This window comes from Mytilus edulis, chromosome 4 (assembly GCF_963676685.1).
Source record: "Mytilus edulis chromosome 4, xbMytEdul2.2, whole genome shotgun sequence".
Classification (NCBI taxonomy): Eukaryota; Metazoa; Mollusca; class Bivalvia; order Mytilida; family Mytilidae; genus Mytilus; species Mytilus edulis.
The window spans coordinates 4,323,727-4,339,528 of NC_092347.1; the positions used below are offsets into that span (position 1 = coordinate 4,323,727).

General features: G+C 34.0%; 1 long non-coding RNA gene and 1 pseudogene across 2 annotated transcripts; one reads left to right on the forward strand and one right to left on the reverse strand.

The window, feature by feature from the left end:
* The window catches only part of LOC139518770 (cAMP-dependent protein kinase type II regulatory subunit pseudogene), a 48,918-nt pseudogene extending 44,323 nt beyond the window's left edge, over positions 1 to 4,595 (reverse strand).
* LOC139518771 (uncharacterized) lies at positions 1,671 to 8,662 on the forward strand. Of its 2 annotated transcripts, XR_011663450.1 has the most exons (4): positions 1,671 to 1,878; positions 2,396 to 2,494; positions 3,048 to 3,079; positions 8,356 to 8,662. It is a non-coding gene; the product is annotated as an uncharacterized lncRNA (long non-coding RNA). The 2 variants fall into 2 exon arrangements; XR_011663451.1 differs by lacking the exons at positions 3,048 to 3,079; positions 8,356 to 8,662 and adding an exon at positions 2,938 to 3,046 and having other exon boundaries at positions 1,673 to 1,878.
* The last annotated feature ends 7,140 nt before the right edge of the window (positions 8,663 to 15,802 follow it).

The following is a 15,802-nucleotide window of genomic DNA, read 5'->3' on the forward strand; positions in this document are numbered from 1 at the left end:
ATGCCGCTCGGATGTTGCTACACAGAAATGGAAAGTTGACTTTAGGAAAACTAAAATCATCGCGTTTGTCATAAATTTTGTATTATACCTACCATCCGTAGTCATTTCGAGAAAAAGGTCTCAATATGAAGCAGATTTATCTGTGTCGGTAGTATCTTTAATTTCAAGCTCACTTGGGTATATTAAATGTAAGTGATCACTGAATCTATTATTATTAAGAGACAGTATCAATATACCGAAAGGTGAAATTAAAAGACTGGGCTAATTTCTTTTCTCTTTTCTGTATACAAGCCCTTTGATAATTTCTGCTTCATAGAAATACATAAACAAATCTGCAAGTAGAGGAGAGCAATTGGTACCCATTGGGATTCCAATAGTCTGTTGGAAGACCAAACCTCCTAATTCAACAAATATGTTGTCAATATTAAAAAGTCCAGCATGGCATTATGAGAATTATGAGATTTGAACATCAGCAAACTACTGCTGCTTTAATTTATAAAATCTATAGGTTGAAGACAATAATCAGAGACACAGTGATTTTAGCATGTTGCATACATTAAAGACCCAAACAACAAATGACAACAAAATATGAAAAGACGAGTAATTTGTCAAAGAAAGTAGAACGATGTTCACAACAGCCTCGAGGACGTCATTACATTCCGAACTCAGTGACTATATTAGCTGAGGTTATCGCGGTTGTCGTATGATATCGACCAAAATGGTATTACGCGTTAAGCATTCCCTCAGTCAAAATGAAGCCCCATGGCATAGGTTTAAATACCGGAAATCCGTGTGCCTATGATTATATATCCTAATCAATCTTTTGAATTCAGACATATACATACCAGTTTCAAACATCTGAATGAGCGGACAAGTTTACCCCTGGATCCAGTTAAACAATAATAACCAGCAGACAATTAATAAGACTATTAAATCCAAACACACATGGTAAAAATATAAACAAAAACTTGACTTAATTAAAATGTGTGAAATATATATCTATAGAACCTGCAGTTTTATTTACATTGACAGCATATGGTAGGTAATCAAAGGTTCAGTCAGATGTTGTGTAGTACATACGAATAAAAGAAGATGTGCGGCGAACGCCAATAAGATTCAATCAAACAAAAGAAGACATTTAAAAGAGGTCAGCATACAGTCTTCAATATTTATAAAAAAAACAATAGAAACTTCTGTACTCAACAATCTCTAAAAAAATTAAATTTCAGTCAAGTTTTAAAAGAAATCAAAAGATAAATTAACATCTGCCATCAACGACTCATCAACATGAAGGTTATTTAAGGTGAAAAATATATGTCATTGGAGAGATAATTCAAGTGGGAACATATTTATTCAGGTCACAAAGTAAGTGAAAGTCTTAGAAAAAATTTACAACAATAATTAGAAGCATTGTCACAAATTAGCTTCCTCCCTTGTGTTTTTTTAGGGGTTCGTATGGATAGTAAACCCGGCATTTGTAACAAGCCCCTGTGGTCCATCTAGAGACGAGGAAATATGCCTTGAACATAAATCTAGTGCCAGTAGCCGATGATATATCTGTGATAGCCGCTTTATTTTGTTATATTTTAATTGTAAATAAAGATGTATAATTATGTTAATATTGAATTAAACTTCATAACATATTGTATCATATAAACTTTTATTACACTGAAACGTTTCCATATATCATTCATGATTACTTGGATTTGATTGGTTAGTTTAAAGTTTTACCGCTCAGTTCTTAGTTTCTTTGTTTTCAGTTAGAAGGACTAATGGAGTCAAAATGGACAGACGTTTATGTTCAGTAGCCATTGAAATAGTTTGAAAGTATATTGAATAGTCAGCATTGTATTATATTGACAGACTTGACATTTTGACGTGAGTTTTCTTTATCTACTTCTTTATTAATATTTCTAATATATTTTCATAGATTGAATGATTTTTGGTATGAATGGTTATTTTTCTCTATGATCCCGAAAAGTATTATCGCTACATAAAATGCATATATTATACACTTATTTTATTATATAAAGTACAGGTAGTCATTCGTTAGAGCTATATGTAAATCACTTTAGAAAGTACACACATTCCGATCGATACTTTTGAGGTGTATTCGATAAGACTTTGTTATGAGTAGATTTTAAATACCACCGTGTATTACGTGTATGAATTAGTCTGTACACAATAACATTGTTGATTGATTATAAATAGAAAACATAAACAAAGTTGTATTAGATAGCGAACTACGTTTCTGCACATATTTAAAGTATTGTCCGAGTTATGTTTTATTTTATACACAAGGACACTATTTATATTGTATGTTTTATAGTTAGGTCTATGTTTAAATACGGTTTCATTAAAATCCGTTATTTAACATTGTAATTTTGGTTTACAGAATTTGTAAGCTGTTATATAAATATCACTGTGTGATATACCAGTATGTACGTTTGAATTGGTTTGTGCCACAACAGTAACAACCTTGCTCCACAAGTTGGTAAGGATTAGTAATATGTTATTAGAATTATAATGTATTTCGTTTAAAAGGTTGAACTAACTATGGAGTATGTTAAGCACATAGTTTTGATAAAGAGTTATTTCCCTTGATTTTAGATGTTTTTAATATTTGTTTAATTTATCAATGTTGTTAATCTGAACAACTGAATATTATATGTAAAGACATTAATACTATGATTTGATGATTAAACATAGTATTTGATATCATTATGTTCATAACTTAAATGTATTTTTAAAGTGTAATGTTTTGTATAATACCATTATATGTAATGAAAGAATATTATACTTATCATGTGTATTACTAAATTTGTATTTGATTTGTAAAATTAGTATAACATAATTATTGTTATTTATAATGATAAAAAAAAAAAAAATTATTATTGTTATTACATAATGATAAAAAAATTATTATTGTTATTACAGGGTGTTTTACGTTACTGATTAATAAATATCCTGAACCCTAGCAAAGCGACTTTAGTTTTCCTTGAGGCCTAAAAGTCAGCTATTACATATCTTTTAAACGTTCCTTTCAGGGCCATCAATATTTTACAAGAAGATTCTACAAGTAAGTGTTCAAAAGACTTCCACTTAGAATTGATGTATATTTAAAATGGTCAACCCTCAGCTGCTCAGTGAAATAACCTTCGCGTGTTGACAATTTTTAATATTCACCTGTTCAAAGGACCATAAATGTATAATGTGTATAAAGGATACTGTTCTGTCAGTTGTTTGAGGGTATCCAATGTTTGACTATTTTATAGTTGAAACTGAGCTTAATGAAATAATTAAAAACTAGTACTGAAAAGTTATTTAATGAATCGTTTGAAAGGGTCAAGTTTTGAAAAGAATTAGTTCATTTATTAACATTACTTTGTTTATTTATTATTTCAAAATCAAAAGAACAAAAAATTTCTGCAAACGTTCTTGACATTCTATTTGTTTCAAATGGATCATGTGTCTACTTTATTACATTACTGAATTACCGATTTACAATTACCAGTATAACAGCGTATGATGTTCTGATTTCTTATTATTAGGTTAAGAGGATCGGTTAACACAACCGCTTGTGACTGCCATTTTTTTTTATAACTGTTTGATTGTAGTTGTCTTTTTTTATGCATCATAGTCAGGTGCTTTCCCTGTACGGATTCCTGTGGTGCGTTCTTATATGTAACTTTTATTTTTTTCATGGCACTGATCGAGATTAATAGGGAGGTATCGATGTCTTAAAAACAAGTTTAACGCGCCATATATTAATGTACCTGGCCTTAGTCACATACCTCGTCAGAGGCTGTTTACATTTGATCTTAATTATTTGTCTTCTAGGGAAATTGGTATTGGTAGACGATCTTTAATAGTCTGGTAAATTTAAAAGAAATTCTTGGAGACTCGGGGCGATGTAGAGCTTAGGAAACATACGCGTAAAAGACCGTTTGTTGACCTCGAGATGTCTTTTGGTTTTTGCTCTGTCGTTGGATTGCTACTCATGAATCCTAAATAAAGGCAAACGTATACCGCTGTTCAAAGTCATAAATCGATTGAGAGAAAACAAACCCCGGCTACTATAACCAACTTCTTTATTTTAACGAAAACAAGTAACTTGCTCATGCGTAAGTCATGACAGTACCCTGATCTCCGTATGATACTAATACTTAATATTACTGGTGCCCTGTTTGAACTTGATTTTTTTCTCCCCAGTTATATCGAGTACAAATGAACGTAGTATAATTTTGCACTGAAAAGCTAAACAACTGATGACTTCAGACATTATAAATTATTGCAGACTATACAATACATAATGAAATAAAGGTATACAAAGAAATAAATATTAAAATCTTACCTTGATTCGTCATCCATATTATAAACACTAATAACTTGAAATCTCAAACAGTTGTTGAAAGCAAATCGTTATCATGGAAGACTATAATTAACATTGAAATCGTTGGAATACATGTCTTAATCAAATCAGCATCACACAAATTGTTAACAAATGCATTAAGCGTTTTTATATATGAAATTCCCTAGTTTATATGCAATCATATAGAAAGTGTGTTATGAACAGAACTACTGTTATGTATAATAAAGTGTTGTTATACAAATGATTTAAAAACCTATTAAATTTCATTATTTAAATGTTAACAAACTTTGGATCAATTGAAGGATCTAGTGGATAAAACTATATAAATTATACATGCTTCTATCAAGTGTTGCTTAACTTTACAATTTAATGTTTTCAACACGTACTTAAAATCACATTCGTCTCAGAATTTCAATCAAATTAGAACGAAACCATGTCAGACATAAAGCTTTCTGGATTTGTTAAAAGTGTAAATTGCAGTTTATAAAGATATTAAGTTTCAGTGTTTACAATGAGGGTGTCACACATTATGTACATAATTCTTACTTCGCCCAAATAAGTTATAACCTAATGATACTGTGTAGTGTGTACATAATATTACAGTATATGAATGAAAGAGACCCTTTTTAATATATACACAAATAAAGTCCGATGCGTCAAATCGTAAAAACTAGTCGGAACAGAAGTGCAAAACATAGCGAAAATACTGCAAATGATTTCAAAAGAGTACATTTTAACTGAACTTTCCACGAAAACACCAGGACAAGAGCTTATTCTAATATTTTACACATGGCACTATGTATAAAATCTGACGAAATGTTTTATCATATTCTAAAATATGCGCATTGGTAAAGGGCCGAGCCACCTTAAGGGACTTTCTATACTAAGTATAGAAAGTCCCTGATTACGTCAAGAAATTTTTAGAAGTTACTCGTGTATTATTCTAATATGACAGATACGGCATCTAGAAAGTACACACTTTTCTTTCCTGCATAATAAATAATTTAAAGCATTTCTTAAATTTGATCTTTTTCCACGCATTTACTTTATCTATCTGATCTACAACTGGCTCCAGATGGTGACGTTCACTCTAGGTATTACGAAACAATAAACTACGAGCATGATCAAGACGAAAATGCTAAGTTCTAGACCTATATCGCACAATAAATACACCACAGGCTTACTTAGTCCCCCTTATAAGAACATTAATATGACTACGCACCTCCCTAGCTGTTAAACTCCTCAGCAGACAAGTCTCCTTTAAAGTCTTAAAAGTTTCGATTCAACGATTCACTGAATGCTACGAAACAAACTGCGGGGATTAAAAATTTAAGACTCCAAGTGAAATTGCAAGATAGATTGCTTGTTGATAATTAAAAGTTGCTCTTCAACATTATGGAGTCCATTTAATTTTTTTACGAAAGGAGACAAACTTTCTGGGAGTCCATTGGTAGTGTCGGAAGGAGACATTAGACGCCAGAGACAAACTTTTGGGAGTCCATTGGTAGTGTCGGAAGGAGACATTAGACGCCAGGGTAGTGTCGAAAGGAGACATTAGACGCCAGGGTAGTGTTGGAAGGAGACATTAGACGCCAGAGACAAACTTTTGTGAGTCCATTGGTAGTGTCGGAAGGAGACATTAGACGCCATTGGTAGTGTCGGAAGGAGACATTAGACGCCAGTTTTATCAACATTCAGTAGTCTCCAAATGCAATTGCATTGAATGTTAATGTCCGACATGTTCACAATATTTACATAATTCTAGAATGGTATATCGGTTTCTAGGAGCCTTTAAAAATTAAAAATTGAAACGATTAGAAGTACTAGTACATGCAATCTAATTAAAATATAGATCTTTGATTACGTTTTATATGTACTACATAAATTGTAGTATAACGTAATCAAAGATCTATATTTTAATTAGATTGTAGTACATGTATACACATGGAAAAAAAGAATTGCAACACCTTGATTTTTCAAAAATTGAAAAATCAGCCTCTTTTTTTGGATGATATATAATAAGATATTTGTATAATATTATTGAAACATAGTTTATGATAACATTGGCATTGAAACGAACAAAAAATGTTAAAAAAAAAATGATTTATATAACCACAATTTTAATAACAAAATGAAGCGTTTTTTGTACAAAAAAATGCATTTTACAACTTTGACTGTAGTCGAACTTTACAAAGTCAGACATTTCAAAATTAATCTTCAGATGACTGTTCACATCATGGTTGATCGTTACACGCCAAAGAATTAGTACTTTGTGCGCAGCCTCCATTCAAACGGATAACCGCATCTTAACGTCTTCTGATTCCTGCCAAAAATCGACTAATTTGTTGCTAAGGTAGCAGCAACCATTTCTGATGAAGGGCATTGTTTATTTCATGATGTGTTTGAACTGGGGTGTCCTTTCGCGCACCTCCCGCCCAATAGTGTCCCATATATGCTCGATATGGTTCAAATCTGGGCTACGATCCGTCCACGGAAGATGACCCGAATTCCATTGGAACAATGAATCTTCCTCCATGATGCTAATTTTCAATTTTAGCGAGCTCTGCACTACATTGGATACGGAAAACTGTGTGTCTGTTCGTGAACAAAGGTCTCCGAAATGGTCTTATCGCACGATAACCAGTAGCGATGAGTTAATCTCGAACAGTTCTTGTTAAAAGGTCCCTGTATGCCAAACACTCTCTTTTTTAGATTGTATTGTATGCAAGGGGTTTCCTTCTGACCAACCTTTTTTATGCTTGATTTTCCCTAGCAAATGGTATAGAGGGTCTTCTTTATTTCGGAAGGTCTTTAACATCGTTTAGTGCCATTTTTAATTCTCAAAACGACTTCTAGTGGAATGGTGATGACCAACAATACGTGCAGTTATTACAGCGACCTCCTGCTTCACTCATGCTGATAATCTGTCATCTTGCTGCAGTTAAGAGTTGTCGATGACCCATTACAAGGTGTCAATCACATAACTTTAAAATTTTGGTTATTTAAAGTGTTGAAAACAATGAGGATGAAAACACCTGTTTTGCTGTTTACGGGTACAGTAGCTGCATGTGCAGATAAAAACTTACCGAGTTGATATTTATTGATTAAACTCAGGTGATACTTAAATAATGTTTAAGTAGTTCTATTTTACCAAATTATATCACAAAAAAAATAAAAAGTGTTTTTTTTAATTTCAATTTCAATTTGGTGTTGCAATACTTTTTTCCATGTGTATATATGAATTTAAAGATTGCTGATTTAAATTCATATTAGTTTGTTACCCCGATTTTGTTTTTTGTCCATGGATTTATGAGTTTGAACAGCGGTATACTACTGTTGCCTTTATTTAAAAGGTAAATTACCCAAAATCATTGACATCATAATACATGTGATGCAAAAAGAAAAATATCGAACTCCGAGCAAAATTAAACACGGAGAGTCCATGCTCAAATGACAGAATCAAAGGCTCCATCACACCAAACGAATGGCTAACAACTTTCATATTACTGACTTGCATTTGGTAGAGGTATTTTCTTCTGTAGATTATGGTGGATTTTACCTGGTTTTATAGCTAGCGAAACCTCTCAAGTGTACGACAGTCGCATACATATTCTACGCAAGGTTTTAAGTAATGTGTGGTAACCGAAATCCTCGACATAACTTGTTTGTCTTTTCGTCGTCTTTCGTTTGTTGCCTTGGTATTGTCAGTTTATCTGGACTTGTGATTTTAAATGTCACTTGATAACTTCTGTATTCTTTTCTACCACATTTTAATTATTTGTATATCTTAATCTAAATGAATCTTAATGAATTCTAAAAGTATTTGGTGAGATCATCAAATCACTGTAACTATGCCAACATCGGCATGAAAGTTATTCGGGTAAATAGTCTTGATATCAGATTGATTATATATATTGTTTCCTTCCTAGTTCTATGTAGTATATCCCTAGTTAAAAATGATACTTCGCTTTTCTGCGTTTCAGGCTGATATTGTTTGTTCTGTTACGGAAAAGAGAATCAATATGAAGACCAATTATCCGAATGTAGACGTAGAATAAAAGATATCAACCCGAGATGTCGTAATTACTAAATGTTTTCCCATCTTCGCTAGTCAAGGTTTACGAACAGGAGTGGATCGCAACCCTTGGCTAGCGAAGATGATGTTTTCCGTGCACATTGAAGTTGAAATATAAAATAATATGATTTGATTTTCTATAAATTTTATTTGAACCAATATTTTGTAACATTAATAAAGTGTTATTTTATTTGATAAATACAAGTTGTGTAATTTGCAAATTGATTTGTTATTGATATGAAACTTGATTGTAGACTGGAAGTCACCAGATTAAAGGCTAAAGATATACATGCGTATCTTAAAAAATAATTACTTTGAGAAACGTTGGCTTTCCGTTGTGTTCAATGCTTTCGTGTTTTCTTTATTCTTCGATATTTTTTTCTGGTAATCTTTATTTCTCTATTTACAAAAGTGGGTGGTCTACCTACAGCTTTAACTTTTTGTTATAGACGCATGAGTATAAATTGATTTATCAAAGCTGGGACAAATATATAACAGGGTTAACAATATTGAAAGATAAGAGATAGAGCTAGTTTCCTATGCATTTGTTTTACTTACAAAATCAGGTTAAATTTCGAAATTATTTCTAAACGGTTATGAAAACATTCGCATGCACGTGGCCACATACAAACCACTCTAAGAATTATCTCACTTCAAGTGATCTTTAACGTCCAGAGAGCGTTCATTTTCGTATCACGATTTTATCGTCCCTATTCAATCATGACGTGTTGTCGTATTTATGCATCCCGTACATCCAAACGGACGCACATTTTTATCATGGGTTTTACTACCTGATTTTGAAAAGTTAGAGATGACTATATTTCTATACTCCATTCAACACAGACGGTTGATAAAATAGGCTTTGCATTCATTTGCCTCACCAAGTTTGGTCTCCAGCTTACCTGTCTAGATGTTTTCATAACACATCTGACTGAGAGAAAAAAATAAGCAATTCTAAAATGTTGGCTTTTTGTGAAATTGTTAGCAGATGATAATTGTGGAAACAGGTGACAAACTGAATTATGTTTATTGTTCTTATATTTAACAACATCCTTGCTACACTGGTGACTTTGTTCCTTGATTTTATCAATACCACTGCTATAATGGCGACTCTGTATCTTTTGTTCGTTGCTTTTCAATATAGTGCGAAATTTCAGATGGTATTGAGAATTATAAGGCATTTTTATAACTTAATTACGTACAAGAATACTAGTAACATGCCAAGTTTTCAAAAGATAAAAATGATTCACTGCATGCATAATCTATAACAATCAATTTACTGTCTTTTAATACCAGCTCTTATTATTAGATCAAAACGAAATTCGAATTCTGCTGTCATTAAACAGATATTGCCAACGGTTATGTAAGATTAAAATTCGTTTCATTTGCAAAGAAAAAGTCGAAGGTGGGAGTTGACACATGTGTTTAAGGAATATTACAGGTACATTTATATTGTAAATAAAAAATATTAAAATGGTTTGAGGTTTGTGTCAAATTATACGTTGTGTGGTAATGTGTTTACATAATAACACGAAATGTTTGATTCTTTACTTTTTGACACATATTTATCCTTTGATATAGAGCCGGGTTTTATGAGTTGGTGACTGCATAAATTGTAACCTTCGCATTTGTATCAAAAGGTAGCAAAGCATGATTGTCCAAGAAACAGGCATGGAACCTCAAAAGGTAGGGAATAGATGCAGCAAAGCACGATTGCTCAAGAAACTGGTATGCAACCTCAAAAGGCAGGGAATAGAGGCTGTAAAGCATGATTGCTCAAGAAACTAGTATGGAACATCAAAAGGCAGGAAATAGAGGCTGTAAAGCATGATTGCTAAAAAAACTGGTATGGAACATCAAAAGGTAGGGAAAAGAGGCTGTAAAGCATGATTGCTCAAGAAACTGATATGGAACATCAAAAGGCAGGGAATAGAGGCTGTAAAGCATGATTGCTCAAGAAACTGGTATGGAACATCAAAAGGCAGGGAATAGAGGCTGTAAAGCATGATTGCTCAAGAAACTGGTATGGAACATCAAAAGGCAGGGAATAGAGGCTGTAAAGCATGATTGCTCAAGAAACTGATATGGAACATCAAAAGGCAGGGAATAGAGACAGCAGAGCATGATTGATCAAGAAATTGGTATGGAACATCAAAAGGCAGGGAATAGAGGCTGTAAAGCATGATTGTATCAAAAGGTAGCAAAGCATGATTGTACAAGAAACAGGCATGGAACCTCAAAAGGTAGAGAATAGAGGCTGCATGATTGTCCAAGAAACAGGCATGGAACCTCAAAAGGTAGGGAATAGATGCAGCAAAGCACGATTGCTCAAGAAACTGGTATGGAACATCAAAAGGCAGGGAATAGAGGCTGTAAAGCATGATTGTATCAAAAGGTAGCAAAGCATGATTGTACAAGAAACAGGCATGGAACCTCAAAAGGTAGAGAATAGAGGCTGCATGATTGTCCAAGAAACAGGCATGGAACCTCAAAAGGTAGGGAATAGATGCAGCAAAGCACGATTGCTCAAGAAACTGGTATGCAACCTCAAAAGGCAGGGAATAGAGGCTGTTAAGCATGATTGCTCAAGAAACTAGTATGGAGCATCAAAAGGCAGGAAATAGAGGCTGTAAAGCATGATTGCTCAAGAAACAGGCATGGAACCTCAAAAGGTAGGGAATAGATGCAGCAAAGCACGATTGCTCAAGAAACTGGTATGCAACCTCAAAAGGCAGGGAATAGAGGCTGTAAAGCATGATTGCTCAAGAAACTAGTATGGAACATCAAAAGGCAGGGAATAGAGGCTGTAAAGCATGATTGCTCAAGAAACTGATATGGAACATCAAAGGCAGGGAATAGAGGCTGTAAAGCATGATTGCTCAAGAAACTGGTATGGAACCTCAAAAGGCAGGGAATAGAGGCTGTAAAGCATGATTGCTCAAGAAACTGGTTTGGAACATCAAAAGGCAGGGAATAGAGGCTGTAAAGCATGATTGCTCAAGAAACTGGTATGGAACATCAAAAGGCAGGGAAAAGAGGCTGTAAAGCATGATTGCTCAAGAAACTGGTATGGAACATCAAAAGGCAGGGAATAGAGGCTGTTAAGCATGATTGCTCAAGAAACTGGTTTGGAACATCAAAAGGCAGGGAATAGAGGCTGTAAAGCATGATTGCTCAAGAAACTGGTTTGGAACATCAAAAGGCAGGGAAAAGAGGCTGTAAAGCATGATTGCTCAAGAAACTGGTATGGAACATCAAAAGGCAGGGAATAGAGGCTGTTAAGCATGATTGCTCAAGAAACTGGTTTGGAACATCAAAAGGCAGGGAATAGAGGCTGTAAAGCATGATTGCTCAAGAAACTGGTATGGAACCTCAAAAGGCAGGGAATAGAGGCTGTAAAGCATGATTGCTCAAGAAACTGGTATGGAACATCAAAAGGCAGGGAATAGAGGCTGTAAAGCATGATTGCTCAAGAAACTGGTATGGAACATCAAAAGGCAGGGAAAAGAGGCTGTAAAGCATGATGTTCGGTGCTTCAAGGCAAAGGGATTAGACAGGGTCGTAAATTTCACCTGATAAAGAAATTGACTCTAGTCAAATAGGTGATTATATACAGGTAACAAGTGTCAACAATTTTAATATGTTGTCTTAATGAAGTGTGTGTATTAAGAACTCATTAAAATGGCGACGATATGAGGAAAAAAGATCGTTTTTTTAAACTTTTTTCATCAGAAAGGCAGAGGGGCGCTTAAAAAGGCAGAGGGGCGCAAAATTTCGGGCGCGGTCGCGCCTCTATTTCATCATAGCTGGAACACTGATGTATGTATAGGATGATATAAAGAGACACAAATTAAGAAACAGAAAATGTACCCATATCAATCAAGTATTATATGGGCTGGTCAAAGAGAGGATCGGGGAAAGTACAACTCCGTTTTCCGTTTCCGCCGTTTAGCAACACCCGTTGTGTGGCTATTAGGAACGAAACTGGTAAGTTGCTAGAACGTGGAATATGTTCAGAAGATTGTAGTACATTGACATACTTAGTATTTGGAAGGCTGAAGAATAGAGGCAGCAGAGCATGATTACTACAAGAAACCTAAATGGAACCTCAAAAAGCAAAGGGATAGTAGCAGCAAAGAATGAACGCTTAAGAAACTGGTATGGAACCTCAAAAGGTAGCAAAAATAGAGGCAGCAGAGCATGACTGTTCAAGAAACTGGTATGAAACATCAAAAGACAGAGAAATAGAGGCTGTAAAGCATGATTGATGAATACAGTCTGGTATGGAACCTAAAAAACAGAGGAATAGAAACAGCAGAGCATGATTGATGAATACAGTCTGGTATGGAACCTAAAAAACAGAGGAATAGAGACAGCAGAGCATGATTGATGAATACAGTCTGGTATGGAACCTAAAAACAGAGGAATAGAGACAGCAGAGCATGATTGATCAAGAAACTGGTATGGAACCTCAAAAGACAGAGAAATAGAGGCTGTAAAGCATGATTGATGAATATAGTCTGGTATGGAACCTACAAAACAGAGGAATAGAGGCAGCAGAGCATGATTGATCAAGAAACTGGTATGGAACCTCAAAAGACAGAGAAATAGAGGCTGTAAAGCATGATTGCTCAATACAGTCTGGTATGAAACCTAAAAAACAGAGGAATAGAGACAGCAGAGCATGATTGATCAAGAAACTGGTATGGAACCTCAAAAGGCAGGGAATAGAGGCTGTAAAGCATGATTACTCAAGAAATTGGTATGAAACCTCAAAAAGCAGGGGAATAGAGCCGGCAAAGCCTGATTGATCAAGAAACTAGTCTGAAACCTCAAAAGGCAGCGAAGCATGACTGCTCAAGAAACTGCATAAGTTGTAACCTTCGCATTTGTATAAAAGGTATATTTTGGAACGATCTTTATTTTATCAAGAGAATATGTATGGTAACAATACGAGACATCAACACAGCAATACTAAAACCAAAACTTCACACTGAATCCGACTTTGGAACTATGCTCATTGTGCTTTCAAATATCATAGGATCAATGATCCCATATATCCGTGTTTACAACGAAGCTATTAAACCAATGGTTCTTACACAACTTCGCGTACAACACTATGGATATATTGACCGCTGTAAAAAATTTGGTACCAGACGACCATGATACACATGTATGCTATAGTTGAAGCACGTCTTCTTTTCTTTATTAGTTACTTACCAATGGGGATTACTTAGCATAAGCAATGCGACTCATTGTGTAAAATAAACTAACAGAATTCAATCTAGATTAACTCATCAACTCATGTACTTGCTATCATTTAGTTTAATATGGCAGTCAAACATGCTTAAGAGACCACATGTATTAAGCAAAAGATCATTAAATAAGACCACCTGTCTTAAGAGGCCACATTTTTGCGCTCCCTTAAGTGCTCTCTTAAAACAGGTTTCACCGTATATTTTAATTTATGATAATTGCTTCTCTCTTGCTTTCGTATAACTTTATATGTCTGTACAAATGCATTATGTAATTTTTTTTTTTATGTGTAGCTCTATACCAATGTAATTTAGTTTGTTTAGAAATAAAGATATTTTTCATTGAAGAAACATTAAAACAACTTTTTCTGGGGGCTTTTAAAAGTCTTAATTTCTGTCCTAAAAACCGTTGTCATTTGTATTAGAAGTCTCCATTTTCCGCCCTTCATCGCGTTTTGTCCTTTTGGAGTTCCATCCTAATGTTTATTCTAATTTCCTCCTAAATATGCATGAGATATTTGCTACTGATGTTTAGCAAGAAAAACAATTGACCGACCTATTATTGTTTAATTATTGCTACATGTATCTGTACCTTGTATCCATATTCTGCATATGATAGAAATTTTAAAGATTGTTTCCCAAAAAATAGGTATTTACAATTCTTTATACGATCAGTTTTAAACGGACTATTTTTATTGCTTCTTTTTTTTTTTTTAAATCACATAAAAATGTAAATTGTCATAAAGTTGTATTAGGTTACTCCTGACTTTTTTGTTGCAAGATATTTTATGAAAAAAGCTTTTAACCTCTCAATCAACTCGTTCTGTTAGTTTCCTGTCCTCGCTAATATGATCAGTATATTTCTTATTATTTACGTGGTTTTTGCCAATACAACTATTCTTCTCTAGCAGTAAAGTATTGAAGTGTCACGTGAGCTTTCCAGTTCTATAGTTATTCTTTAATGGTTAAGTGTGTGTTTGTTTTCAACAAAAGTTCAAGAAGATTTTCCCTATGTTCGTATATTTACATATACAAATAAACTCATCATAGATAACAGGACTAGATTTAGTATATACACCAGACGCGCGTTTCGTCTACAAAAGACTCATCAGTGACGCTCGAATCCAAAAAAGTTGAAAAGGCCAAATAAAGTACGAAGTTCAAAAGCATGAAATGCACTTTCTTGTTTCTTTTTTTTTGTAATTTTATCTTTTACAATTTTCTGTCAGGAATACTTAACTGGATCTCGGAATTCGTCAAAATTATTCCCCTTAGAATATTAAATTTATGGAAAATGGCATCTTAAGCGCTCTAACGGGTACAATTCTTTTCAGATTTTTATACAACTTATATTGCAAGTTGATATCAGCAATATCTTGGACAAGTTTTGAAATGGACGTCATTCAACCTTTTTAAAAAGAGTTATGTCCCTTGGATATATCAAATTTATTGAAAATGGCCTTGTTAGCGCTCTCACGGGTACAATCTTTTTTTTTTTTTTTTTTATGAAAACGTATAATCTATCAGCAATATTTGGGACAGTCACGCTCTATAATGGTGGACGATCGACTTTTTTAAAAGTGTTATGCCTTTTGGAAATATAAATTAGTGCAACGCGGGGACATTGGAACTCTTTCATTCAAGTCTGACTCATTCGGTCCTTAATACATTGTGTTTTTCTTATATGTATTCGAATTTCAGGCATTTTAACATACGCCTGAAATTTATCAAGATTAACTGCCTAATTTAAGCGCATATTCATAGGGTAATTTTAATGTTTTAAAGTTCTTGCTATTGCACAAAATATTTTGTTCCGACATTCTAACCTTTGAAAAGTCTAGATTTATACTGTTACATTCTGTCTTACCTTCAGCGGACATGTGATAACGACCATTTCCTGGTTATGGAAAAAATGAAAGTTATGTTCATTTTATTGTTAAATGTATAGGATGATATAAAGAGACACAATTAAGAAACAGAAAATCTACCCATATCAATCAAGTTTTATATGGGCTGGTCAAAGAGAGGATCGGGGAAAGTACAACTCTAAGCTAGGCATTGTGTGGCTATTGGGAACGAAACTGGTAAGTTGCTAGAACG